This window comes from Gopherus flavomarginatus, chromosome 1 (assembly GCF_025201925.1).
Source record: "Gopherus flavomarginatus isolate rGopFla2 chromosome 1, rGopFla2.mat.asm, whole genome shotgun sequence".
NCBI classification, from domain to species: domain Eukaryota; kingdom Metazoa; phylum Chordata; order Testudines; family Testudinidae; genus Gopherus; species Gopherus flavomarginatus.
The window spans coordinates 91,798,621-91,826,443 of record NC_066617.1 but is presented as its reverse complement, the minus strand read 5'-3'; the positions used below and the strand labels follow the sequence as shown (position 1 = coordinate 91,826,443).

The window sequence follows — 27,823 nt, the reverse complement described above, 5'->3', positions numbered from 1 at the left end:
CAGTATTGTGGTGCAGATCTTTATGCACGAGTCATCTTTATCATATCTGTAATTTCATTCAGTTACACAGAATGCCTGTAACATTGCTGCCGCTTACAACTATGAACACGTTCCCATGCCGCCTGTTTCAAGGACAAAGAGATAGGGCTCAGATTTCAACCAGTATTTAAAAGCTCAGGCTTTTAGGAGAAAAATAAAGAAAAAGTTTTATTTTAGCTGGCTAAAACCACTGCAATATGAAGCAGATGAAAATGAGCATTAGATATTGAATGAAGGTCACTAGGCTTAGCTGAGCATAGAAGGGGAGGGAGAGGGGGAGAGAGCACTGCAGCAGAGAAGCTATGCTCAGCCAATACACGCTGGCACTTACCATCAAAATAGAAAGATCCAAAGAGAATCAGATTAAGAATCCTTTTTATATATCTTCAGTAGAAAGACATCCAAATAAAGCTCCGACCACAGCTGTCCAGACTCGGGCAAGACAGTGTGATGATATACATAAAATACTAATATATAACCGGTAAGTCCTTTCAGCCTTCCAAAACCTGTAAGCAGTTTGTGCTGCACAAGCTATGTTAAGAAGTCTGAAGAAAATTGCTACATAGCTCTGCAGTTAAAACAGACTGTTGTATTTCCTCAGTCACTCAGGCTGCCCTGTTTTCATCTTCATAGTCTCGCAATTACTTGCATCCTAGAGGTGGGCCTGGGGGTGGGGAAAATAGAATTCTCTTCCAAGTGGAAAGGAACCGAGAGACCGCATCAATATTCTTAATCAGTCATTGCAAACAACCAATCAGAAGAGCTTGAGCTCTGTCAGCATGACAGTTGACCAAAGCACTGACAGCAGAACACTGAGGCAAACCTCACATTCCACTGCTTATACAAGAACACTCACAGGGTAATCTGCTTCTTAACCCCAGCGAGGTTTTATTTTCACCTACACAAATACATTGACCTCACATGCTGTGGCTTCCTTTCAAAGGATAAAGTATGGAAGGTACCCAAAATGAGGTCTTCACATTGCTGCTCAGATACACTAGCTTCTAGGTCTCTGCAGTCATGCTAAAGCCAAGACAAATAAACAAACAAACAACAGAGAATAAAAAAGTTTGAGACTTAATTTTCCCCTATCTTCTAGTATTGTTAACCCAAAGTCTGCTATCCACTATCTATTATGTATACAGGAGAAGCACTGAACATTGCCACCTCTTCAAAGATTTATTTTATTTTACCCTAAAAAGGAAAGCACACTAAAAACTCAAAAGCAGGGATTTTGTTGCTGGCAATTAACCTTGTGAAAATCAGTACGGTTTTCAACATAATATTATTGGACCCCCATAGTAGCATATCTGTGTGGCTGTATATGCAAAAGTTTCATCAATTAAAATTATTGTTGGATTAAATACTTCAGTGCATATGGTGTGTAAAACTTGAGGAAATTTGTAGTAGAGATGTACAGGTTTGGAAATATGCACTTTTATGGAGTATATTTAAGAAATTGAGAACCTACCCAATCCGTGGATTTAAGTATTCCACCGGGAGGGGAAATTGCTCCTAATCCTACTGCATGGTATAGTTCATACTGGGGGCTAGATCTTGGGTTCTATATGGACCTGAATGTGAAATGTAAATCTGAATACTCCCCAAATGGGCATATTTTGAAATTAAAAATTATTCTAGATTTTAATGTCCTTTAAAAAATTGTTAGAGATAGATTTTTACCATACCATGAAATGGATTAGAATAATTTCAAAGAGACTGTTTAGGTGTTAGTAACACCACATGGTTGGGAGAGGGAAAGCTCAAATATTCTGAATATGCAGAATTAATGCAGGTCCAAAACATCATATCCACAGGTTGTCCTAAAAGAAAGGCTAACAATGGTTAGGGACCCACAGCTGAACCCAGACCCATCTGATTGCCCTCAGCTGAGTCAGTAATGATCCTGACCTCCTGATTGGCTGAAGATACCAGTAAGTACATTCTTTAATCCTGCAGCAGTCCAGGGTCCCTAGCTGCTCAATACCATTCCACACCCGCAGCTGTGTTTCTTGTCCTGTTCTCTGCTCCTTTTGCTCTCAGCTCCTTTCTTGCTCCAGGCACTCGCTCCTGCCTCCTACTCCTTGTTCCCTCTCCCTGGCTTCTGGTTCCTGTTTTCCGCTCTGACTCTGGACTCCTGATTCCTGGCTCTCAGCTCCAGTTCATTCTGTAGGTTTGGTATTTGGTTTCTGACCATGGCTCTGGTCCTTGGCTCCTGATTCCAGCTCACTCCCTGGACTTAATAACTAGGCTCCTGATTTGGGATCTGGCCACTAGACCTGGTCACCTTTGCTCTAACCACTAGGTCAGCCTTCTGCCCTGACCATTAGGCAAGACCACCCATGGCCTGGATCTTAACAACTGCAAATCCAATTTATCTGATGTTCCCCAAAGTTTCTGAGTGGAAATTCTCACATTCTGAAGCTTTCTCTAAGGGAGGCCAGTGAACTTAAAGCTGCGCTGTCATGTGGAGGCAAAATAAACAGGATTCAGAGCGCAGTGTTACAGCCATCCAGCAAAGGATGCTCAGGAGGAAGAAAAGGAAAAAAGAAAACTGCCTTGGGCTGAAATGAGCAGGATTAAGCCACAAGTCATTGCCAGAAGAATACCTGTGACATTGCACCCCATAATGCTTTATAGAAAAATGCTTATGAGTGTAAATGTCATAACTGTAATATGTTTTATGCTAGATATGCCACGTAACATCTCTGCAAAGGTTATGTTCTACTGAATGTATTCATCCTATTTGTATGCATGTATCATTTTTATATCTGAAGTTACGAGCGTTGGCTCTATGCTTGTTTTTAAAGCGTTTGCTATAGGAAGCACATAAGGCAGATTTGGTCAACATAGTCTGAAGGAGTTATTCCAGTAATTGGGAGTACTTAGCTAACAATGGAACTTGGAAGACACCAATCCACATCTAAGCTTCCCTGGGAACATTCAAACTAACCTGTAAACAATGGCCTTGGCCTGCAAAAAGCTGAATCATTCATAGACATGTGACTTGCCCAGGTGATTGCAAATCTTGTTGAAGAGATTTTACACAGGAGAACAAAGGGGTTTCCACTCACAAGAGAGGGCTTGTCTACATCACAAAGTTGCAGCGCTGGTGAGGGGGTTACAGCGCTGCAACTTAGGAGGTGTACACATCTGCAGGGCATCACCAGCGCTGCAACTCCCTGTTTGCAGCGCTGGCCGTACTCCCGTTTTGTCTCGGGTGTAGAGGATCCAGCGCTGGTGATCCAGCACTGGCAATCAAGTGTAGACACTTACCAGCGCTTTTCTTGACCTCCGTGGAATAAGCAGGTATCCCAGCATACCTGAGGAAGCCTCTGGTAATCAAGCTGGTCTCCTTCCCCGGTTTGCTCTCGCGTTCCCCGAACCCCCGAGCAAGCAGGTCTCCTTCCCTGCGGTTTGCAGGGGGGTTCGGGGAACGCGAGAGCAAACCGCGGCGAAGCTGGTCTCCTTCCCCGCGGTTTGCTCTCGCGTTCCCCGAACCCCCGAGCAAGCAGGTCTCCTTCCCTGCAGTTTGCAGGGGGGTTCGGGGAACGCGAGAGCAAACCGCGGCGAAGCTGGTCTCCTTCCCCGCGGTTTGCTCTCGCGTTCCCCGAACCCCCCTTGAAGCCGCCCAACAGCGCTGAAGTGTGGCCACATCTAACACCACTTGCAGCGCTGGTTGCTGTAAGTGTGGCCACTCTGCAGCGCTGGCCCTATACAGCTGTACTAATACAGCTGTAACAACCAGCGCTGCAAAATTGTAGATGTAGACATACCCAGAGACTATATAAGCCCCTGGAAACCCCTCCATTTTGTCTTCAACTGGCTCAAAAAATAACCTCTCCACCCCAAAGAGATGCCTGAAAGAAACTGGAACAAAGGACTGTAACTACGGGGGTGTGAGCGACTGCTGGACCCAGACTCGGGTCTGTAAAAGAAGCTTATTGGAACATCTCTGAGGGTGAGATTTACCTGCATTTAGTTTCCTACTGTATTAGGCTTAGACTTGCGTGTTTTATTTTATTTTGCTTGGTAACTTACTTTGTTCTGTCTGTTATTACTTGGAACCACTTAAATCCTATTTTTTATATTTAATACAATCATTTTTACTTATTAATTAAGCCAGAGCAAGTATTAATACCTGGGGGAGCAAACAGCTGTGCATCTCTCTATCAGTGTTATAGAGGCGAACAATTTATGAGTTTACCCTGTATAAGCTTTATACAGAGAAAAACGGATTTATTTGGGGTTTGAATCCCATTAGGAACTGGGTATTGGAGACAAGAGCACTTTTTAAGCTGTTTTCAGTTAAGCCTGCAGCTTTTGGGGGACGTGGTTCAGACCTGGGTCTGCGTTTGCAGCAGGCTAGCGTGTCTGGCACAATCAGGCAGGGTACTGGAGTCCAGAGCTGCCAGGAAAACAGGTTTAGAGGTAATCTCAGCACATCAGGTGGCAGTCCCCAAGGGGGTTTCTGTGACCCAACCCATCACAATACTGAATGTAATCCAGACCTCTGTTTTCTGAAGAAATACAATAGCAGTGTTCCTCTAGAAGCAGCACAAACAGTGCTTGGAAAAGTTCCTTGCAGCTGGCACTACCCCATTATTCTGCACTTCAGTTTTGGAGTTCCATTGATTGAATCAATGCTGAAACCACACTGGAATTCCAGCAAAGCAAACTAGGTTGCATACACCGCAGAAGCTGAAGACAGGATACACCATCTCATGCCAATCCCAGAAAACTATGACTATGCTTTGTTCACCTTCTTAAGGCTGCCACAAAACACATTCCTCGTGGCTATCAGAAGGTCTATATGCCTTCCGAGCAGCAAAAGACAAAGGCACTCTTCAATTAATATGAGAAGAGTGGTGATCCACACACAGCAAAACCACTAATGAAGTCATTGAACCCTGCTGCCTGAAGAGATGGAACAAGACAGTGGAGGTCTTGACTTCACTCATTCCAGGAGCAAAGCCTGGGCACTCCTCTGTAAGGTTGGAGCCACTGACTTGGTAAAACATCAGCAAATGAAAGTGACTGCCAGTGCTGTCACCTCACACCTTCTCTGTAATTGAAAGACCAAAACTGACAGAAGGTTCAGAAAGTGCTCTTTCTAAATGTCCAAGAAAACCCTGTCATGTCACCGCCACAGAAGAAAAAAAACAAGAACCTTTTGGCCACTAAAAGTGGACAAGCTGATGGCAAAGACCTTATTTATCCTGAATTTCTTAAGAATTTGGGGCCAAAGGGATGAGCATGGCTGGCAGACCTATTCACTGTCAAACATTTAACAGGGAACAGCCCACAAAGCTGGTGTGTGGCAATAGTCACTGTCCACCTCACATGTGGGAAACCACCAAAAGATGCCACCAACTATTGCCCTATTATCACTCCTCTCCACCTAGGGTAACCGGATAGCAACTGTGAAAAAAATGGGACAGGGGGATATGGGGTAACAGGCGCCTATATAAGAAAAAACAGGACTGTCCCTATAAAAATGGGACATCTGGTCACCATATCTCCACCACTCATAAGTTAATGGAGAGGGTTTTACTGGCCCATCTCCTGGTCCTTGAGGCCATCCTGCCCAAGGCACGGGCTGGCTTCAGACCAGGACAAAGTTGCTGCAACCAGATTGTTGCCATTACTAGTTACGTTGCAGCTGGCTTCCAGAGGAATCTAAAAAGTGGAACAGTGTTGATAGATTTATTTGCCATCTATGCCATGGTGAAGGCATCAAGGCTCATCAAATGCCATACCAATGTGCAAGTCAGGGCCACAATGTTGAGCAACCGTAGATACCACATGCTTTGGAATGAGCCGATCAGCAAAGTACACACCCTTGATGATCGCTTACCTCAAGAATCCGTGCAGGCTTAATCACTATTTAACATCTATATTAGTGACTTACATGACATTTCACGTAAGTCCATTTAGGCTGACATCATTCTTGTGGTACACGGCAAAGACCTAACTGCCATTGGTGACATCCTCTCCATAGACCTCAAGGTAATAGTAGGAATACTTTCAATATTGGAAGCTCCATCCCAACATCTCCAAAGCCTTGGTAATCGCCTTTCACTGAAAGAACAAAACTGCCAAGTAACCACTTAATGTCGGTTTTTACGGTCAACAGGTCGGAAATGAGCCCTATCCAAAATACTTGGGTGTAACTTTGGACAGAAGCTTGACTTTTAAAGCACATCTGGAAAAGACATCTGAAAAAATGTAAAAGAAAGGACAAGCCTTATCTGCAAACTCGCGGGCACAACACGGTGTGCTGGTGGGCACACACGCTGGACAGCCACTCTAGCACTGGTATACTCAGTTGCTGAATATTGAGCACCAGTTTGGGTGGGCAGTTCACATATCAAATCACTAGATGTGCTTCTTCATGCTGTGAGGAGAATTTAACTGGAACATTAAAATAAATACCCACTGCACCTAAGATCCAGAGATACTTATACAGCTCATGAGTACAAGCAAACTATTGCCAGCCTGAGCCTCCCAATTCATGAGGACCTCCAAAACCTTCCAACAACATGCTGGAAATCTTGCAAACCCTTTTGGGATCAGGCTCAAGTTCTGAAAGCAGCCTCATTCAATCCTGAAGCACACTAGAAAGAATTCTGGGATAATACTAATGTACCAAACAAACAGTTGATTGCCAGCCCCATAAAAGAAATACCAGGCTTCAAATTCACTAAAATACAGTAAAACCTGCCTTGGCAACCACGTCAGAAGAGACACCACTTGTTACAAGAGACTACTTGCAGAGGCCACAAAACATTTCCCCCTAAAATTCTTACTGAAGAAACTGAAGAGCAACCACTTGTCAGCTGTTACTAGACCAGTGACCACATTTTATTACTCCCTTCAGAGCTGGATGCCCAGCCAGCAGCCTCCCTCTCTGCTCTGTGTTCAGAGCTGCCCAGCCAGAGAGCGATGTCTGCTGACTGGCACCCAGCTCTGAAGGCAGCGCTGCTGCCAATAGCAGTGCAGAAGTAAAGGTGGCATCATACGGTATGGTATTGCCACCCATACTTCTTCACTGCTTCTGGCTGCGGCTCTGCCAAACACTTCCCATATTCCTTTTATCTAATCTAGCAATATCATCATCTTTTCTCTTCCTCCCCTCTCATGGTGCTTTTTCTTTCTTGTAGTCTACTTTCTGCCATTCTGGGATGGGATGTTCGTGGAAGGAAAAAAAAACCCCATCAAAGAGATAGGGGCTTGCATTTTATTTAGATTTAATTGAATACTTGCTTATACAATTACTTTCAGAAGGTGAACATGATCATTTATGTATAGAATGTCTACTTTTGGTCATTTAATATTAGTAATTCACTGTTTGATTTGTTAATAAATTTTAAAATGTTTTGTTATTGGTTTAAATTAGTTTAGTTTAGTAAAGTCACTTGTGTTTATAATTGATATTAAAATTTATAAAGTGAATTTACAAAGCAATTTGATACATAGCTGTTTTCACTTCCCCTCCAAGCCAGACTTTTTTTTTTAAACCAATGTAGCCTTCTTTTTCAAAATGTGGGATTGTGGCTTTTGGGGCATCTAGTAAAATGTTCTTAAACATTCTCAGTTATCAAAACAGTTCACAATATGGAAATGCTTTGATTTCTTTCAGACCTATTAAGCATTACACAAGATGGTTTGATTCAGCATGAAACTGAACTAGTCTCTGGACTCTAGAATAGTGAAAATTGAGTTTTTTGCACACTTTTGTGACTTGTAGAAATGGTATTTGAAATTGCTGACACGTTCTCTCAATGGGTGAAGTGGGTTCTGAATTGTGGGGCGGGGGGAGGGGAATAGAAAACTGAAAAGTTTAGTGGAATTCCAGGAAAAACATCATGGTTTAAACAAAATCAAATTGCCAATTCATAGCTGCCATCTTGAATTTCTTCCTCATAAGGAATCCTTTATAGCCACTTCTGAAGTTCTACAAAATGGAAGAGGATAGAATTGGTAATAGACTTTCACTTCTGAGTCCTAAATTTAAATCCAGTCTAGGCTGAAGGCAATCAATAGTAATTAGCAAGAATCAGGATGATCAAGCTTGTACTGTTGCAGATTGTGACAAACCTAATTCTGCAGATAAAGTTTCTGATCTCCAGGATTGTCAAACCAGGCCCCCTTCCAAGAACTCAATTCATTTAAAAAATCCAAAAAAGAAAATGAAAAACTACAAACAGCTAGAAAGAGGATTTTCTAAGATATCATTAGAGAGAAGGTCTTTGTGGGCTATAGAAATGTCATAGAAGTATCATTTTAAGAGGATTTTTCAAGAAAAATGTGTCTAAATGGGATTGTTTTTATTAGATCATGATTTTCTAAGTATTTTCTTTATTTAAGGATGATACTAAGAAGCTTCCTTTGGGAGATGTGGGGGGAGGGGGAATGCACAATTTTGCACCTACATTTAACTATGAGCACAAATCCTATCATTTAGGCTTAAAAGTACATTATTTGTAGGGTATATCTTGTTTTGGCCCTAGAAACCAGCCTCTTCCTCAAGAACCTATTTCTTGATGTTAGAGTGCTTGCCAAGGACCACTACTCAGTCTCAGAATGTTTGAAGGGAGGTATCTGAGAAGATGGTCATTATTCAATTCCAAGTACATTTCGGTGCCAATGATGGCTTAGGCTCCAATACAGCACAGCACTTAAGTGTGTATGTAAGTGCTATGCAGGATTGGGGCAAGAGGTTCCAGTCTATGGTTCAGTGTTCTTTTGGAGGAAATATTACCCTTGTTTTGGTCATGAATGATCTCCTGAAGTTTTTGTTTGTTTGGTTGGTTTTTTAAATAGATTAAGGGTCAGCTGCCAATTTGGGTTATGCTGGACCTCTCAGGAGTTTTTGAAAAAACTCACTAAAGGTTGTTACTTCAGCAACTAAGGGAAGTTGCTTGTGTGTCAGAGCGCTCTCTAGTGGAGCTGTTTGTCTGGGAGATACGAGTCTGTTGGTGACAGTTGAGTTTGTTATCCTGTTGCAGAAGTGCAGGTATTCAATATAGTATAGCTTCACCACTTGAAGTATGCGGTCCTTAAAAATGTCTTGTTACTTTTCTTTTTTTTAAACAGCTGGCTAATACATTCTGAATTGTTTGGTTATAATGGGTATCCAGCCAAGAAATGTTTCTTTTGATACGTTCAATTAAAAAAAAAATCCAAACAGGACAAAAGTTTTAAAACTACAGTATTTCAGAAACTACTCTTCATGAATACAGCGTGTAAGTTTGTGCTAATGTGTTCATATCTTCATGACACTCCCTTCTTCCAGCCCTGCAAATTAGTATTCTGCAGCACTGCACAGGCTGCACTATAAAATACAGCTTTTGTGTTTTAACTGTGTGAAGTTAGTAATAAAAGGTAAAGGTTGATATCCATCTCCAGAAACCCATAAGCGCAGGTAATTTATTATGGTTTATTTTTAGTGTAGCAGCAACACAGGGCTAGGCCCTTTAGAGATGTATGCATACAAGATTCCCCAGAGATCTTGTCATCTAGATAGACTATGTACAGAAAAAGGAGACAAAAACAACAAAAAGCAGGGAAATTGAAGGGAAGAATTTGAGTACAGTAACTCCTCATTTAACATTGTAGTTATGTTCCTGAAAAAATGCTACTTTAAGGGAAACAGAGTTAAGATAATCCAATTTCCCCATAAGAATAAATGTAAATGGGGGGGGGGGGTTAGGTACCAGGGAAAAAAATTTTCTCCAGATAAAAGATTTATATATATATGTGTGTGTGTGTGTAGGTGTATTTTATATATCTAACCAATTGTTTTTAAATGTAGCCTCACACTCTACAAGGCAGCAAGAATGGAGGGAGGAGACACAGCATGACAGAGAGACAGAGATACACATCATGTGTGTGTGAGAGAGAGAGATGCACCTTACCCCTTTAAGTACACTGACCATACTCTTAAGAACACTGCCCTTTTAAGTAGGTCAGCAAGCTGAGACAGCAGCTGCTGCCAGCAAGCTCCCTCTGTCCTGAGCCCTATCCTGTGTCCCCCTGCTCTGTGGAGATGTGGTAAAGGAGTAGGGGGCAGGAGCAGAAGAAAAGGGGGACACTCTGACATTAGCACCCCTCCTCCCCAGCACAGCAAGCAGGAGGCTCCCAGGAGCAGCTCCAAGGCAGAAGGCAGGAGCAGCACATGGCAGTGGGGGAGAGAGAAAGCTGAACTGCCCAGCCACTGATAGCCCGCTAGGCGGCTGCTGCACAGGGAACTTAGGGGGGCTGCTGGCCCACCCTGGTTCCAAGCCCCCAGCAGCTAGCTCCAACTGGCTACTCATTCCGCAAGCAGTGGACAAACAGGTGGTTGCCAAAAAACATTATAAGGGAGCTGTCATGGTATATTTCCCCAATCTGAACCTTAGAGTCCAAAAAATGGGGTACCAGCATGAATTCCTCTAAGGTTAATTACCAGCTTAGATCTGATAAGCTGCCACCAACCAGGAATTCCAGTGCCTGGTACACTCTGGTCCCCCCAACACCTTGCCCGGGGACCCACAAGACCCAGACCCTCTGGATCTTAACACAAGGAAAGTAAACCCTTTCCCTCACCATTGCCTCTCCCAGGGTTACCCTGGAAGATTACTGTGATTCAAACTCCTTGAATCACAACACAGAGAAATCAGGTTTGTTTCCGCCCCTTCTCTCCCCCTCCAGGCGTTCTCTCCCTGGGCTATCCTGGAGAGATAGACAGATTCAAGCTCTGTGAATCTAACAAAGGGATTCTACCTTTCCCACCTCCCTTCTCTCACCAATTCCCTGGTAAGTACAGACTCAATTCCCTTGAGCCTCAACAAGGAGAAAAAACTCAAACAGGTCTTAAAAAGCAAAACTTTTTAATAAAAAGAAAAAAAACAAAGTAAAAGTTGTCTCTGTAATTTAGATGGTAAAAGTTACAGGGTCTTTCAGCTTATAGACACTAGAGAGAAGCCTCCCCCCAGCAAAATACAATTTAAAATACTTTCAGCAAACTACACATTTGCAAATACAGAAGACAATCAAAAGACTATAACCGCCTTTTTACTTAATACTCACTATTCTGAATATATAAGAGACTGTAGCAGAGAGATTGGCAAGAAACCTGGTTGCACGTCTAGTCCCTTAACTATCTGTTTATGACACGCAGACAGTGGGAAACATCACTGGCGGTGATTTTTTTCTAGAACTTTAGAATAAACAGATTAATACAACACATGCACCTTTACATAAATTACTAAGTATGTAAACTACAAGACTTTTTACATTTTAAGGACAAATTTTAACCAGTGGATTTTGGGAAACTTTCATGAGAGAGTGCATCAGCTACTTTGTTAGAAGCTCCTGAAATGTGTTGAATTTCAAAATCAAAATCTTGGAGAGCTAAACTCCAACGAAGAAGTTTCTTGTTGTTCCCCGTGGCAGTATGAAGCCACTTTAGTGCAGCATGGTCGGTTTGTAGCTGGAACCGCCGTCCCCAAACGTATGGGAGTAGCTTTTCCAGGGCGTACACAATGGCGTAGCATTCCTTTTCACTGACTGACCAGTGACTTTCCCTCTTAGACAGTTTTTTGCTGAGAAACACGATAGGATGGAAGTTGTGATCCGGTCCTTCCTGCATGAGAACTGCTCCTATACCACGCTCAGATGCATCTGTGGTTACTAGGAATGGTTTGTCAAAGTCCGGGGCTCTTCACACAGGGTCAGACATAAGCGCCACCTTAAGCTGGGTAAAGGCTTTCTGACACTTAACTGCATTTGGCTGGGTCTTTTTGGTCAGTTCGGTCAGTGGGGCAGTGATTTGGCTGTAGTGTGGTACAAATCGCCTGTAATACCTGGCCAAGCCTAAGAAGGATTGGACCTGTTTCTTGGACTTTGGGACAGGCCACTTTTGGATAGCATCCACCTTGGCCTGTAGGGGGTTTATGGTTTTTTGACCCACCTGGTGTCCCAGGTAAGTCACTCTGTTTTGGCCTATTTGACACTTTTTGGCCTTAACAGTTAGTCCGGCCTGCCTGATGCGCTCAAAGACTTTTTCCAGGTGTTCTAGGTGTTCGGGCCAGGAGTCAGAAAAATGGCCACATCATCGAGGTAGGCAACTGCATATTCTCCCAATCCTGCTAGTAGACCATCTACCAGCCTTTGGAAGGTGGCGGGTGCATTTCACAGCCCGAAAGGAAGCACATTAAATTCATACACTCTCGCATGGGTGATGAATGCTGACCTTTCCTTGGCAGGTTCATCTAGCGGTACTTGCCAGTACCCCTTGGTTAAGTCTATTGTAGATATGAACTGGGCACGTCCCAACTTCTCCAATAGCTCATCGGTGCGTGGCATTGGATAGTTGTCTGGACGAGTTACCGCATTTAGCTTACGGTAGTCCACGCAAAAGCGTATTTCCCCATCGGGTTTGGGTACCAGAACCACTGGAGATGCCCGTGCACTGGTAGATGAGCGTATTATACCCATCTGTAGCATGTTTTGGATCTCCCGTTCTATAGCAGCTTGGGCATGAGGAGACACCCAGTAGGGCGGGGTTCTAATTGGGCGAGCATTACCTATGTCAATGGAGTGGTATGCCCGTTCAGTCCGTCCTGGGGTTGCTGAGAACAATGGGGCAAAGCTAGTGCACAGCTCCCTGATTTGTTGCTGCTGTAGAAATTCCAGGGTGGTGGAGAGGTTCACCTCTTCCATGCCACCGTCACTTTTTTCTTTGTAGTAGACCCCTTCAGGCCACTCAGCGTCATCTCCTCCCTGGGCTGTAAATTGGGAAACCTGTAAGTCTCTGGAATAAAAGGGCTTGAGAGAATTAACATGGTAAACTCTGGGCTTTAGGGAGGAATTGGGAAAGGCTATGAGGTAGTTAACAGCTCCCAGGCGCTCTTGGACCGTGAATGGCCCTTCCCATGATGCTTTCATCTTATGGGCCTGTTGCGCCTTCAAGATCATAACCTGGTCTCCTACCTTGAAGGAACGCTTTCTGGTATGTCTATCATACCAGGCCTTTTGTTCTTTTTGAGCATCCTTTAGGTTTTCTTTAGCGAGGGCTAAAGAGTGTTGGAGGGTGTTTTGTAGGTTGCTTACAAAGTCTAGAATGTTAGTTCCTGGAGAAGGCGTAAACCCCTCCCATTACAGTTGGTGAAGCAGCAATAGCCCCTTAACCTTGTGGCCATACACAAGTTCAAACGGTGAAAACCCTAAACTGGGATATGGTACAGCCCTGTAGGCAAAAAGCAACTGCTGCAACACTAGGTCCCAGTCATTGGAGTGTTTATTGACGAATTTACGTATCATGGCCCCCAAAGTTCCATTAAACCTTTCGACCAGGCCATTTGTTTGATGGTGGTAAGGGGTGGCAACCAAGTGATTCACCCCATGAGTTTCCCACAGTTCTTTCATGGTTCCTGCCAGGAAATTAGATTCTGAATCTGTAAGGATGTCAGAGGGCCAACCTACCCTGGCAAAAATTCTGTTATGGCCTGGCACACAGCTTTAGCCCTGGTGTTGCCTAGAGCTATTGCTTCCAGCCATCGGGTAGCAAAGTCCACGAAAGTCAGTATTTCCTCTGGGTGTCTTTTTTGGGAAAGGATCCAGAATATCCACAGCTATTCACTGAAATGGGACCTCAATTATGGGGAGTGGCTGGAGAGGGGCCTTGACCTGGTCTTGGGGCTTTCCCACTTTTTGGCACACCTCACAAGACCGGACATACTTGGCAACGTCCTTGCCCATCCCCTCCCAGTGGAAGGACTTCCCCAACCGGTCCTTGGTTCTGTTCACCCCAGCATGGCCACTGGGATGATCATGGGCTAAGCTTAAGAGCTTCCCCCGGTACTTAGCTGGAACCACCAACTCTTTTTGCAGGTGCCAGTCTTCCTGGTGTCCACCAGAAAGAGTCTCCTTGTATAAAAGTCCTTGTTCTACAACAAACCGGGATCAATTAGAAGAGCTGAGAGGCGGTGGGGTGCTCCGTGTCGCCGCCCAAGCTTTCTGAAGGCTGTCATCTGCTTCCTGCTCAGTCTGGAACTGTTTCCTTGAGGCTGGAGACACCAGTTCTTCCTTAGACTGTGGACTTGGGCTTGGTCCCTCTGGAAGCGATGTAGGTGATGGGGCTGTTTTTGTTGCTGGTGAACCGCTCTCCGCTGGTGCACCAGGGGGTATTTCAGGCTCCGGCTGAGCCTCTTGGGTATGGTTGTCTGCTGCTTTTGCCAGTTCAGGCTCGCTGGTGCCCTCTGGCGTTGGGGTTGAAGATGGGTTTGCAAGCGCTGGCGTTAGTGCTGGCAACGGTTCCAGTGCTGCTTGCTTTTCCAGTTCCTGGTCTGGGACTGGAGGCACTGTGGTTGTTTCAGTTGTTGGCAGGGGATCCAGGTCCACTACCTCTGTCTGGGTCTCTGGTAACGCAGACAGGGCCTCTGTGGACGGCTCAGGAACAGGAATGGGTCAGGAAGCTTGCCTGGTTTGGCTGCGTGTAACCTTTTGTAGGCTTCCTCTTTGGCTGCTTGTTCTCTTTTGTAGGCCGCCTCTTCCTTGGCTATTTTTGCATTAATAAGTTCCATCCGTCTCTTATGTTCGTTGTCTCTCTCTATGGCTTGTAGCCTTGCCCAGTCCTGCTTCAGGGCGTCCTTGCTCCTTATGGTTTCTGATTTCTTGTGTTGGGGCACCCTCTGGTGTTTATTGCCTGAACTGCTGCTTCTCTGTTGCCTCCTTGGGGTTGCTTAGCAACAGAGTCTTCTAACTTTTTTTTTTCTAGACTTTCACGGTAAAGTAAAAAGAAATAAAAAACCCATTCATTTTCAGATGTGTTTTGCTGGACTCTGTTGCTGACCACTTAAGCCTGCTTTGTTTAACAAAAGACCCTTGTTAAACCTTAATGTGTGTGCCCTCAGGCAGTCTCTCTGGACAACCAGAAAGGAGCAAGGAAAAAAAAATTTCTCTGGTTGTAGTTTTAAAAACCCTCTCTCCTGCTTACAAACAGCTAGCAGAGAGAAAAGAAAAATAATAATCTTACTGGCTTTTGGATTCCATCTATCCCACCTCTACCACCATGTCATGGTATATTTCCCCAATCTGAACCTTAGAGTCCAAAAAAATGGGGTACCAGCATGAATTCCTCTAAGGTTAATTACCAGCTTAAATCTGATAAGCTGCCACCAACCAGGAATTCCAGTGCCTGGTACACTCTGGTCCCCCCCAAAACCTTGCCCGGGGATCCACAAGACCCAGACCCTCTGGATCTTAACACAAGGAAAGTAAACCCTTTCCCTCACCATTGCCTCTCCCAGGCTTCCCCTCCCTGGGTTACCTTGGAAGATTACTGTGATTCAAACTCCTTGAATCACAACACAGAGAAATCAGGTTTGTTTCTGCCCCTTCTCTCCCCCTCCAGGCGTTCTCTCCCTGGGCTATCCTGGAGAGATAGACAGATTCAAGCTCCGTGAATCTAACAAAGGGATTCTACCTTTCCCACCTCCCTTCTCTCACCAATTCCCTGGTAAGTACAGACTCAATTCCCTTGAGCCTCAACAAGGAGAAAAAACTCAAACAGGTCTTAAAAAGAAAGAAAAAAGTAAATGTTGCCTCTGTAATTTAGATGGTAAAAGTTACAGGGTCTTTCAGCTTATAGACAGTAGAGAAAAGCCTCCCCCCAGCAACATAGAATTTAAAATACTTCCAGCAAGCTACACATTTGCAAATACAGAAGACAATCAAAAGACTATAACCGCCTTTCTACTTAATACTCACTATTCTGAATATATAAGAGACTGTAGCAGGGAGATTGGCAAGAAACCTGGTTGCACGTCTAGTCCCTTTCAGGACCCAGAGAGAACAAAGCAAAACCCATAAAACACAAACAAAGGCTTCCCTCCACCGAGATTTGAAAGTATCTCGTTTCCTGATTGGTCCTCTGGTCAGGTGTTTTTGGTTCCCTGTTAGTTAACCCTTTACAGGTAAAAGAGATATTAACCCTTAACTATCTGTTTATGACAGGAGCACTGCGCAACTTTAAACAAGCATGTTCTCTAATTGATCAGCAACTTAACAACGAAACAATGTTAACTGAGATGACATTAAGTGAGGAGTTACTGTATGTCTTGTTACTTCCATGCTTTTTTTAAATGGAGTTTTTGAGTTTGTTTTGTTTTTTAAGTACTCTTCTTTTTCAGTAAATTAAGGAAGGGCACAAGCAAGTTCTTCCACAGCTTCTGAAGACCCCAACCTGGGGCTCCTCAAAAAATTCCTTCTTTTAGGGTTTTTTTTAAAAAACGTATTGGGGATTCCCTGCCAGAGGTGGTCCAAAATATATTGCTTGTTTCTGATTAAAAAAAAAAAAACTTTGGCATACACGATTTGAATAAAATAAAACTTGAAACCTTTAAGGATTAGCCTGTTTCCCCATCTCTCAGGTGTTTTAAGGAAACTATATGTTGATATTCACACTAGTTTTCAGGAATGGCAGCCCTTTCAGGGTTTAGACCACGCGTCACATGCATAGTGCACTTACCGCACGTCTAAAAGATCTTATCAGAAATAATTTATCTTGTTTAGTCTCTGGCCCTGTAGCCTTCACTTCCTATTTGTTTCCATAGCTCAAAATTTATTTCTTCGTGGATTGACATATTATTGCTAAAAATCAAACTGAAGTCTCAACTGAATGCTGCATTTTAAATTGGGAAGTTGATCATTAACATTTAGTTACTATAAAGAATATTTTTGTATGCCTCTGAGCTGTCGTGGTTACATATAACGCCATATTAATGAAGAGTTCATTATACAAGAAATTGAAGCAAATTATTGCTAACAATATAGGAATACAAACAGCATAGCAGGTGAAGCAATTACACCTCTTAAAAGATCACCAATTAATGAAACAGAATATTCTATTTTGTTCCAATTACTTACCTAATTATAAAGATTTGAAAGCTTTGCTAATAAAACAAATCCACTAATAGGCCATAAAATATTTTCCAACCCTCTTTATAAAGCATTTATCCTCATATCTGTATTAAACCTAGAACAGATGCTCAGGAGATAATCTGGTTGAAATCAAAATATTGGGGGCTTTTCTTAAAGACCCAGAAGTAATTTTGCCCGAAAGTGGTGATTGGTACCTCACAATCAGTCAATGCCAAACCTATAGTTCAGTGCCTACTGCAGTAGAGTGACCAGATGTCCCAATTTTATAGGGACAGTCCCAATTTTTGAGTCTTTTTCTGATATAGACTCCTATTACCCCACATCCCCTGTCCCGATTTTTCACATTTGCTGGCTGATCACCCTATACTGCAGACAACTGCTGCGCTACAGGGATGCTGTCCTTTTGATCAGATGTCAAACTGAAGTCTACCTACCTTTTTCTGGTGAAAGTTAAAGAATCCATAATATTTTTTCACAATAGTAAATGATAGCTTTAGAGTCCAGACCAACATTCTCTCTTAATAGAACAGGTCATTATGCTGCAGTCTGAGTAAGCTATTCCTGAACACATAATAGCTGTCACTGTTGCTTATCACTCAACTACCAGCAACAAAGGCTGATGACATCTAAATGGGGGCAAACAAATTAATCACAGTCACATGCAGCATCAAGTAAGGACAGCAGGCCTTTAATGACTATTGAATTTACATTGGCTTACTCAAATAAGCCTTTCAAATATGTAACTTTTCAAAATGCTTAGATAATTTCAAATGCAAGGAAAAGAAAGGACCTCTATAGACTACACAGGTTGAATCAAAGATGGGAATATTTATATTCCTCTTGGTGAAAGCTGAAAATGGAACAATGTTTATGTTAAAATAGGAGGCGGGGAAGTTACCCTTAGTACAGTGCTCAGCAGAAATGTTAAAGGTGAATTCCAAACAAAATTTCAAATATTTAGCCTGGCAGAAGGTGAGAACTACTCCATACCCATTCTTGAGTAGCGTGGATAAAATTTTGAGATTTTTCACTGTCAACAAGATGACTTCTTAACAGCTAGATCCATCCTCCAAATGTAAGAAAATAAACCTAAAGGCTTTTAGACATTGATGCATTGTGATCAATGTAAAAAGCCTAAATCATTGTTAAAACAGAATGTTATAAAAAGTCTAGGCCCTTGTTCTATTTTGTATAATATTCATTGTAAGTTCAGGATAGTCCTGGCAAGAGAATCATGTTCTGGGTTCTACTTCACAGCAGAAACCATAATAAAAGACTTCACATCGCTAAACATCAAAGACAAAACTGATCAAACTCTTGAAATTGACTCCATCTAATGAACTTTAATGTTGACCAAATTATTGGCATCTTGCAGAACTGGATTGGCCCCCATGGTCCTATCCTTTTTATTGTTCTTTCAAAATGTATTTTCAAAGCACAAGCTGAGAGAGTATTGCATATAAGAGACAAAAATCTTAAAGAAGGAAAGAGTTCAAATGGTTTTCCAAGAAAGGGAAAACATTTCTTTAAATTCATCCTGCTGCTCACTTACTTAATCTGTTACTTCAGATCACTCAGAAATATATGACATGTAAGCACTTCGATGCCCTCTATTTTTTAAGGGTTAACCTTTAATCTGTTAGAAATACAATAGACAAATATACCAGAACAAAGATTTGTGTTGTGAGAGAGCCTACAGTGGAATTTTTTTTCTAGAAATTATACAATTACTAATCACATTGGATCCACATAGTACCCTAAACAAGAAGGGATGAAGAAAAACAGAAGTTCCAAAATTCTGGTTATGGCTTCAAATAGCTATTATAATTAATCGTTCTAGGAAACTGCCATAAACAATGCCATTAGTCACCTTGTCTACATATGGAGTTTTTCAAAATTAATTGATCCTGATTAATGCTATGTGTTCCAAAATAAGAGGGCCTTGTTCCTGTTTAATTTAATGCACTGAGTTAAAATAAACAGGAAGCAGGCATTCATATTCCACAATAAGAATGTCCACATTGGCGGCTGAACAGGTACAGTTAATCAGACACAGTTAATAAGGAACAATTCCATGTGTAGACATCATCAGTAAAGCTTGCCAATAGAAATTTGAACACTATAGTGAGAGACTTTTGTGAAAAGAATTCAAAGGAATTGTCTACCCTGGGAAGAGAATGATGTAACATGTTCCTTAGCAGCTAGTGTAGAAAAGACAGTTCTGTTTAAAAATACGTAAACTGCTCATGGTTAATGGTAGGGCTTGTTTTGGGTTGTTTTTGGTTTTTTTAAATTCTGACTTTTTTTTGGTCCATGCTAAATGCTAAATTGTACATAAAAATGTATCAATTTGAAACATTATTGTTTGCAGTATTGTTGTAGCCATGTTGGTTACAGAACATTAGAGAGTTCAGGAGTGAGAAACAGTATCTTTTATAGGACCAACTTCTGTTAGTGAAAGAGACAAGCTTTCAAGCTATAAGAAGCTCTTCTTCAGGTCTGCACAGATTTGAAGGCGAGCACTATATAGAGAGAAAAAGAAAAATACATTTTAACTGAGTCATTCCACTAAAGATGCAAAACGCAGATTAGCAGTGAGACTGCAAGGATCTGCAGGATGGAAATGGTAGAAAGTCACAGAGTTCAAGGCCAGATGGGACCATCATATCATCCAGTCTGACCACTAAACATTACCCTGCCACCTCCCCATTAAGCTCACAAACCAAAATTAGACCAAAGTATTATACCAACTAAACTAAGAACAGGAGGAACTGAGGGGCACTAATGCTTAAGACACATGTAATGGCAGGGAATTGATTAAGTGAGATATAACCAGATGATCCTAGCAAAGTGCCCCATGCTGCAGAGGAAGGCACAACTTCCCTCATCCCTCCCTTCGCCAAGGCCCCTGCCAATCTGACCTTCAGGAAAATACCTTCCCGATGCTGAATATGGCAATCACTTAGACCCTGAACATATGAGAAAGACCCGACCAAACACCCGAGAAACAGAATCCACAGTATCTCCTCAAAGCACTGGCCCACCCTGTGCAGTGTCCTATCCTCAGACATGGCCATCTCTGATGCTTCAGAGAAAGGATACATGACAGGAGGACAGCTAATGTGACACCAATTTTTTTAGAAGGCTCCAGAGGTAATTCTGGCAATTGCAGGCCAGTCAGCCTACCTTCAGTACTAGGCAGATTGGTTGAAACTATAGTAAAGAACAGAATTATCAGAAATTTTATTACCTAACCTACCTTATCTCTAAAATTATCAGACACATAGAGGAACATGATTTGTTGGGGAAGAGTAAACACGGCTTTTGTTAAGGGAAATCATGCCTCACTTATCTAATGGATAGGTGAGGCATGACAAACATTTGTCAGGAATGGTCTAGTTATTAATTAGTCCTGCCTTGAGTGCAGGGGACTGAACTAGATAACCTATTGAGGGCCCTTCCAGACTGTCATATACAGATAAGTAAGCGTTAACAGAACAGGAGTACTTCATGTCTCTTTTGCCTGTAAAGGGTTAACAAGTCCAGTGAGCCTGGCTGTCACCTGACCAGAGGACCAATCAGGGGACAGGATACTTTCAAATCTTGAGGGATGGAAGTTTTGTGTGTGCTGTTAGTTTTTGGTTGTTGTTCACTCTGGGGGCTCAAAGGGACCGGACATGCAACCAGGTTTCTCTCCAATCTCTCCAATACAGGCTAAGTTTAAAATAGTGAGTACTGGATAGATGAGGTGAGCTAAGCTTATGTTTGTTTTCTTTATTTGCAAATGTGTATTTGGCTGGAAGGAGTTCAAATGTGTATTTGGCTGGAAGGATTTTAATTTGTACTTGTATACTTAGGCTGGGAGGGTATTCCCAGTGTCTATAGCTGTAAGACCCTGTAACATATTCCCTCTTAAATTTACAAAGATAATTTTTACTGTTTTTTTTCTTTAATTAAAAGCTTTTCTTGTTTAAAAAGCCTGATTGTTTTTTTTTTTTTCTGGTGAGTCCCCAGGGGACTGGGTCTGGATTCACCAGGGAATTGGTGGGGAGAAAGGTGGGAAGGGGGAGAGAGAGGCAATTTTCTCTCTATGTTAGGATTACTTTCTCTCTCAGGGAGAGTCTGGGAGGGGAAGATGGATTTTCCTCTCTGTTTTAAGATTCAAGTTTGAATCACAGTGATCTTCCAGGGTAACCCAGGGAGGGGAGGCCTGGGAGAGGCAACGGTGAGGGAAAGGGTTTACTTTCCTTGTGTTAAGATCCAGAGGGACTGGGTCTTGGGGGTCCCTGGGCAAGGTTTTGGGGGGGACCAGAGTGTACCAGGCACTGGCATTCCTGGTTGGTGGCAGCACTACAAGTACTAAGCTGGTAATTGAGCTTAGAGGAATTCATGCTGGTACCCCATCTTTTGGACGCTAAGGTTCAGAATGGGGAATTATACCATGACACAGACCTGCACTCCTTGGGTTCTTATGAGAAGAATTCTTTGAAGAGGTCAAAAAACACATGGACAAGGGTGATCCAATGGATATAGTGAACTTGGACTTTCTGAAAGCCTTTGACAAGGTCCCTCACCAAAGGCTCTTAAACAAAGTAAGCTGTCATGGGGTAAAAGGGGAGGATCAGTAACTGGTTAGAAGACAGGAAACAAAGGGTAAGAATAAATGGTTAATTTTCAGAAGAGAGGTGCATAGCAGTGTCCCCCAGGAATCTGTACTGGGACCTTGTCATAAACAGAGTGTTAAGGGTTAATGTCTCTTATACCTGTAAAGGGTTACAAGCAGGAAACTGGACACCTGACCAGAAGACCAATCAGAAGACAAGATACTTTTAAATTCGGGTGGAGGGAAGTTTGGGTGTGAGTTCTTTGTTCTTCTCTCAGAGGGTCTGAGAGAGACCAGATATTACTACAGGCTCTCTAAGTTTCTTTTCATATAGTAAGTAAAACAGGCGGTTTAGGCTTTTTAATTGTTTTACACTATTTGCATTTGTGGATCTGGCTGGTTAACTTTTATATGTGTAGTTGCTGGGAATATTTTGATTTGTATTGGTACTGGGGGGAAGTCTCTTTCTGGTGTCTGTAAGCTATAGAACCCTGTAATATTTACATCTTGAAGTTACAGAGATAATTCTTTACTTTTTCCTTTCTTTTATTAAAAGATTTCTTTTTAGAGAACCTGATTGATTGTTTTTTCTCTGTTTCCCTTGTTTTTATCCCAGGGGATTGGGATAACTCACCAGGATGGGTGGGGGAGACGGGAGGAGGGAGTGATAAAATCTCTCTCTGTTTTCCTTGAATCTGTTTGCCTCTTTGTGAAAGGGAAGGGAGATGCTTCCCTGTATGGTGATTTAAGAGGTTAGATCAGTATCTCAGGATAGCCCAGGGAGGGAAGTTCTGGGAGGGGGAAAGGTTTATTTCTCCTTGTTTTAAGAACCCAAGGGATCTGGGTTCTTGGGGTCCCCAGGGAAGGTTGGGGAGGTCAGAGTGCCCCAAAAGACTATATTTTTGGGTGGTGGCAGCCTATCAGATCTAAGCTGGTAATTAAGCTTAGGGAAATTCATGCTAGTATCTCATTCCTGGACTCTAAGGTTCAGATTTGAGAAAGAATGCTATGACAGACCTGTACTGTTCAATGTATTGTGGCAAAGTACCTGTTTCTCCTCTGCTGGCTCAGTCCCCTTTTTCCTTGGAGACACAGGCTTGTGCAAAGTAAAGTCCTTCCCGATCACGCAGGGTCTGGCTGATCCTTTTCTCAGTCAGTCCCTTGCTCTGTTTTTGTCCCCTTCTGGGAAGAGTGGAAGTCTTCCTGGCTGGAAGAGTTCAGAGTCTTGCTGCACCTACTCGCTGACAGCTTCTCTCACTCCCCCCCGCCGGGGAGGGTTTAAAAAGGTCTCCAGCAATTGGGGCCAGCTGAAGCTAATTAGTTCCCTGGCAACCCCTGTTCCAGCTGAACTTATTTCTCCATGGCTATCTCCCCTCAATGAATAGGGAGAGGCCTTTTAGCCCCTCTGGGACTAATTACTATCCCTCCTTTGGTAGCTGTGTGTCCTGGGTTTGCCACAGTATTCATAAATGGTCTGGAAAAAGGGGTAAACAACAACATGGAAAAGTTTGCAGATGATAAAAACTATCTTGAGTAATTTTGTAAGTCCAAAGCTGATTGCAAAGGGATCTCACAAAACAGGGTGACTGGGCAACAAAATGGCTGATGAAATTCAATGCTGATAAATGCAAAATAATGCACAATGCAATTATACATACAAAATGATGGGGACTCTAAGTTAGCTGTTACCAGAAACAGATCTTGGAATCATTGTGGATAGTTCTCTGAAAACATCTACTCAATATGCAGTGGCAGTCAAAAAGTTAGGAATCATTAGGAAAAGGGTAGATAATAAGACAGAAAATATCATAAGGCCACTATATAAATCCCTGACATGCTGACATCTTCAATACTCATGCAGTTCTGGTCAACCCATCTCAAAGAAGATATGATAGATATCGAAAACGTACAGAGAAGGGCAACAAAAATGATGAAGGGTATGTAACAACTTCCTTAAAAGAAGATATTAAAAAGATGGGAACTATTCAGCTTGGAAAAGATACAACTGAGGGGGGATATGATAGAGGTCTATAAAATCATGAATGGTGTGGAGAAAGTGATTAAGGAAGTGTTATTTACCCCTTCACATAACACAAGAACCAGTGGGGTCATCCAATGCAATTAATAGGCAGCAGGTTGAAAACAAACAAAAGGAAAGACTTATTCACAAAAATGCGCAGTCAACCTATGGAACTCACTGCCAGGAGATTTGTGAAGGCCTAAACTATAACTAGATTAAAAAAAATAAATAGATAAGTTATTAGCCAAGATGGTCAGGGATGAAACCCCATGCCTTGGGTGTCCCTAAGCCTCTGACTGCCAGATGTTGGGACTGCATGACAGGGGATGGATCACTTGCTTGCCCTGTTCTATTCGTTCCCTTTGAAGCATCTAGCACTGGCCACTGTCAGAAGACAGGACACTGGGCTATATGGACCATTGGTCTGACGCAGTATGACCATTCTTTTGTTTTTGCATTTTTAAGCAGTAGTACACTGAGTATTTAAGATATAAAGATTCTAGTCAACTTCCTCCTACTGTTGTTATGGACTGAACTCTACTGGCCTGGCCTAAAAAGAGGAAGTAGAAAAGGTATGCAGAGAAAGTTTTACACATTAGTCTGTCTGAAAGGCACATTCAGTCTCCTCTCATTCTTACACAGAAAAGAGAAACAAGAAAGTTTAAAATGTACACGAGAGATAAACAAGCCCTTCAGAAGAGTATTATCTTCAATTTCAATTCACTTAACTTATTTTAACAATGTGCATTCCATCTAAACAGGTCTGTAAAATATATCTCTATATAAAATTGTGGAAAGAAATCTTTCAGCAGTTCCCACTTAATTGAGAAACCAAACAGATGTCTTTGATTTGGCAAGAAAGTGAGCAAACACTAAAGATCATAAAAGGAACAGGTTTTTAAATGTTTACATCTTTATTTTCAGGTTTTTAAGTAACCCCCAACAGTCCTCTGTTCAATCCCTACTCTCTGTGTGTGTGTGTCCATCCACTATTTAATAGTTTAGACACTTTTCACTGAAATATTTCTTACAGCCAAAATATTCAGATGGATGGCTCTACTTTCAGCTATACACTAGGCATGTTATTAAAGCAAATATATGGTACTTAGGTGCTTCTGAAAATCTCACCCCTCGAGTACTTGATGTTTCAGTATTTGTAAAACATTTCCTTTGCAAGCTCTTCTAAACTGATACATTCAAATCCTTGATTGGAATAAAGTAAAGAACATTTTAAAAGACTGTAGTGTTCATTGTTTTCAGTAGTAATCATGCTCCATGCTGAATAACCTACAGCCTTTAAAGCTATGGATTTTTCCACTTATGAATTATTTTAAGAGGTTCTTCAACCTCTAACGGGACTTCATCTCTGTTTGCTCAAAATTAGACCTTTCAAAATTTGACAAAAAACAAAACACACACTCAACCCACACAAGACCCACCACAGAGTTCCAATAGCCCGACACTCACTAGGGATGTGGGAGATTCAGGTTCAAGTCCCTGCTCTGAATCAGGCAGTGCAGGGACTTGAACAAGGTCTCCCACATCCTTGGTGAGTGCCTAACCACTGCCTATTTCTGGCTGGATGTCTCTCTCATTTTGCTTTTGAGCAATCAGTATTGCATGACAAAAAAGTCTCATAAAAATTTCCCAACCAGCTCTACTTTATTATCCAAATTTGGAACCCTGGGAAGCCTACCAGGAGCGTGGGTACTGGGTCAGGAGACTTACGTCATTTTGTAATTCAGATAAATAATTGTTTTCATGTTAAATCAATACCACCCCCGGTATGGCTTTAAGAGTAGGACAGAAAAATTGTCACCATAAATAACCTTTGCAGAGTTTCACAGCAGGAATAAGCCATCTAGCTAGAACACTTCCCCCTTCAAGACTGAAAACAAGGGTGCATAATTAGATGTGCTGCTCAGAAAACAAGTATCTAACTCTACAAAGGCCATAAATGGAGAGATGCTAGAGAATAAAGGGAAAGAGGAAATATGGAGAAGTGGGAAGGGAAAGATATAATGGGGACCTGGGAATGGACAGTAAACAAATATTCTTGTTTCAGTGACAAAAATGAGGACAAAACACCCAGAAAAAATTGTTTGCCTAGAGCTCCAATGTAACAAATGTTGGCCAGGATTATCATTTAAAATCATTTGAGACATGCAGAAAATAAATCAAACAAGAATGACTGTATTGAGTGTTATTATAAAAATGAATGTTTTGTTTTTATTTTCCTTTCAGCTTCTTCTTCTATATTTTAATTTATTAAACATCAGTGCCTGGATCTAGGACACAAAGAAATTTGTTAGACTTCTATAGGCCGTACAGCAGACTCCAAGCCACGGACTTCAAAAGAGACTGGCTAAATTTAAAGTTAGTCAGATCAATGAAAACTTGAAGTGTGATTATAATCAGAAAAGTAACTTAAAATGACACAGTTGTATTCAAAAATCTGCTCCTGGGTTGCCTTTGAGTCATACCTACTTATTTGACTGATGAAAAAAAGTGTAACTACTGTATTACTACACTGGAGACTCAACATACAGCAAGTTCAATATGGGAAATCATTGAGAAATACATTGATAACAACCCCCACTGTACATTTTTCAGTGTCACTTAACTGTATTGCACTTTACCAATAAAATGGCAAATCACATACAAAACTAGGAGTGGTTCTTAACTGTTGCCATACGTGTTACAGTTCTTTTAGTAGACATCTGAAAGACCCCATGGAGCAGATTCCTCTTTACACATTCACTTCCTCACATTTAGCCCATAGAGAGATTCTCTCCTTCATCTCAAGAGAACTGGAACCATTTATTTCTGGAGACAATAAGAGAACTTACTAGAAAGGGGCATTGCCACCTGACAATATCACAACTGGGGATGAGCAAATTTTAAAAATGTCAGAGTTCAGGTTTCATTTGGATAAGCATCCATTACTGATGTGTTCTCCTCTAGTAAGGGAAACCCTTCCACAACGCTTTTTCCTTCAGAGGATGACTAAGTAGTCTGCACACCTTCTCCAGACTTTGTTTTCTTCCTGGGATGTCCTAGGTGGCCCATTCTTTTTGCGCCATCTTCTGTGTGATATTACTGTAACTCACATACATTATACTGGAACATACGCTTGAGACGGGAGAGAGAAGCAGTGGGGAGGAGACATGGATCTTCATAGAATCATAGAATACCAGGAGGTCATCTAGTCCAACCCCCTGCTCAAAGCAGGACCAATCCCCAGATAGATTTTGGATACTCTGTCTCCTGGCACACGAGAAAAGAGCAGGGCAGGGCAACTCAACTAGAAGGACCCAAAAACTACAGTGTAGCAGATATGAGCTAGTTCTGGTGCTTCCCAGGAAGTTTTCATTGTGGGCAACCCACCTGGCAGGTGACACCCTAGTCACCTTCTAAGAGCTGAGCCAATCAGAGTATGTAGGGAGGGGGAAGTTTATAATTACAGGAGTTAAAGACATCCCTCTTGACTCTGGCTGATTGGCACAGGACCAAGAGATGTATCTGCCATGAAAACTGGGTCCCAATCCTTGAACCACTTTGGATACAGGGGAGTGCTATTCTAGCTTTATTGACTAGAGAACCCCTCCATTAGGCTAACATTTGGTCCATTGCAGTGTGTTTTATTTCCCTAGAGGGAGAGCTGGGGGGATATATTTGTTACCCCATGAGGCTAGAGAGCAGTACTGTAAATGTGAGGTACATTTAGCTATCAGCTAACTGCTCTAAACTGTGATTCTGCCTCAGGGTACGTCCACACTACCCACCGGATTGGCGGGTAGTGATTGATCTATCAGGGATTGATTTATTGCGTCTCATCCAGATACGATAAATTGATCCCCAAACACACTCCCCGTCGACTCCAGAACTCCACCAGGGCGAGAGGCGGAAGCGGGGTTGATGGGGGAGCCGCGGCCATCGATCCCACACCATGAGGACGGGAGGTAAGTCGATCTAAGATACGTCAACTTCAGCTACGCTATTCTCGTAGCTGAAGTTGCGTATCTTAGATCGATCTCCCCCACCACCCCAGCGTAGACCAGGCCTCAGTTAGAGAGACTGGGGCGGCACTTAGTGAGCTGAGGGTTTGAGAGTTCTTACCTGATTTAGCTGAGCTCGTGGGGAGAAAAGGCTGCGCTACAGAATGAGTGCTTTATAGAGATTCAGGAAAGAGAGTATTTTATAAACTAATCCTAATCCCTGTACCACCTTGG

At 42.3% G+C, this 27,823-nt stretch overlaps 1 protein-coding gene and 1 long non-coding RNA gene across 3 annotated transcripts in view; one reads left to right on the top strand and one right to left on the bottom strand.

Annotated features, from left to right (window-relative positions):
* Positions 1 to 20,945, top strand: part of LOC127042744 (uncharacterized) — a 439,524-nt gene extending 418,579 nt beyond the window's left edge. Inside the window, exon 2 of the long non-coding RNA XR_007772045.1 lies at positions 20,717 to 20,945. This is a non-coding gene — a long non-coding RNA (uncharacterized LOC127042744). The remainder of the gene's footprint in view (positions 1 to 20,716) is intronic.
* The window catches only part of ANO4 (anoctamin 4), a 322,929-nt gene that overhangs the window by 262,669 nt on the left and 32,437 nt on the right, over positions 1 to 27,823 (bottom strand). The window contains exon 1 of one of the 2 annotated variants that reach the window (XM_050934633.1): positions 371 to 611. The exons of the other annotated variant lie outside the window; for it this stretch is intronic. The gene's annotated coding sequence lies outside the window, so the exon portion shown is untranslated. Of the gene's footprint in view, positions 1 to 370; positions 612 to 27,823 lie in introns of those variants that run through there. 2 annotated transcript variants of the gene reach the window in all.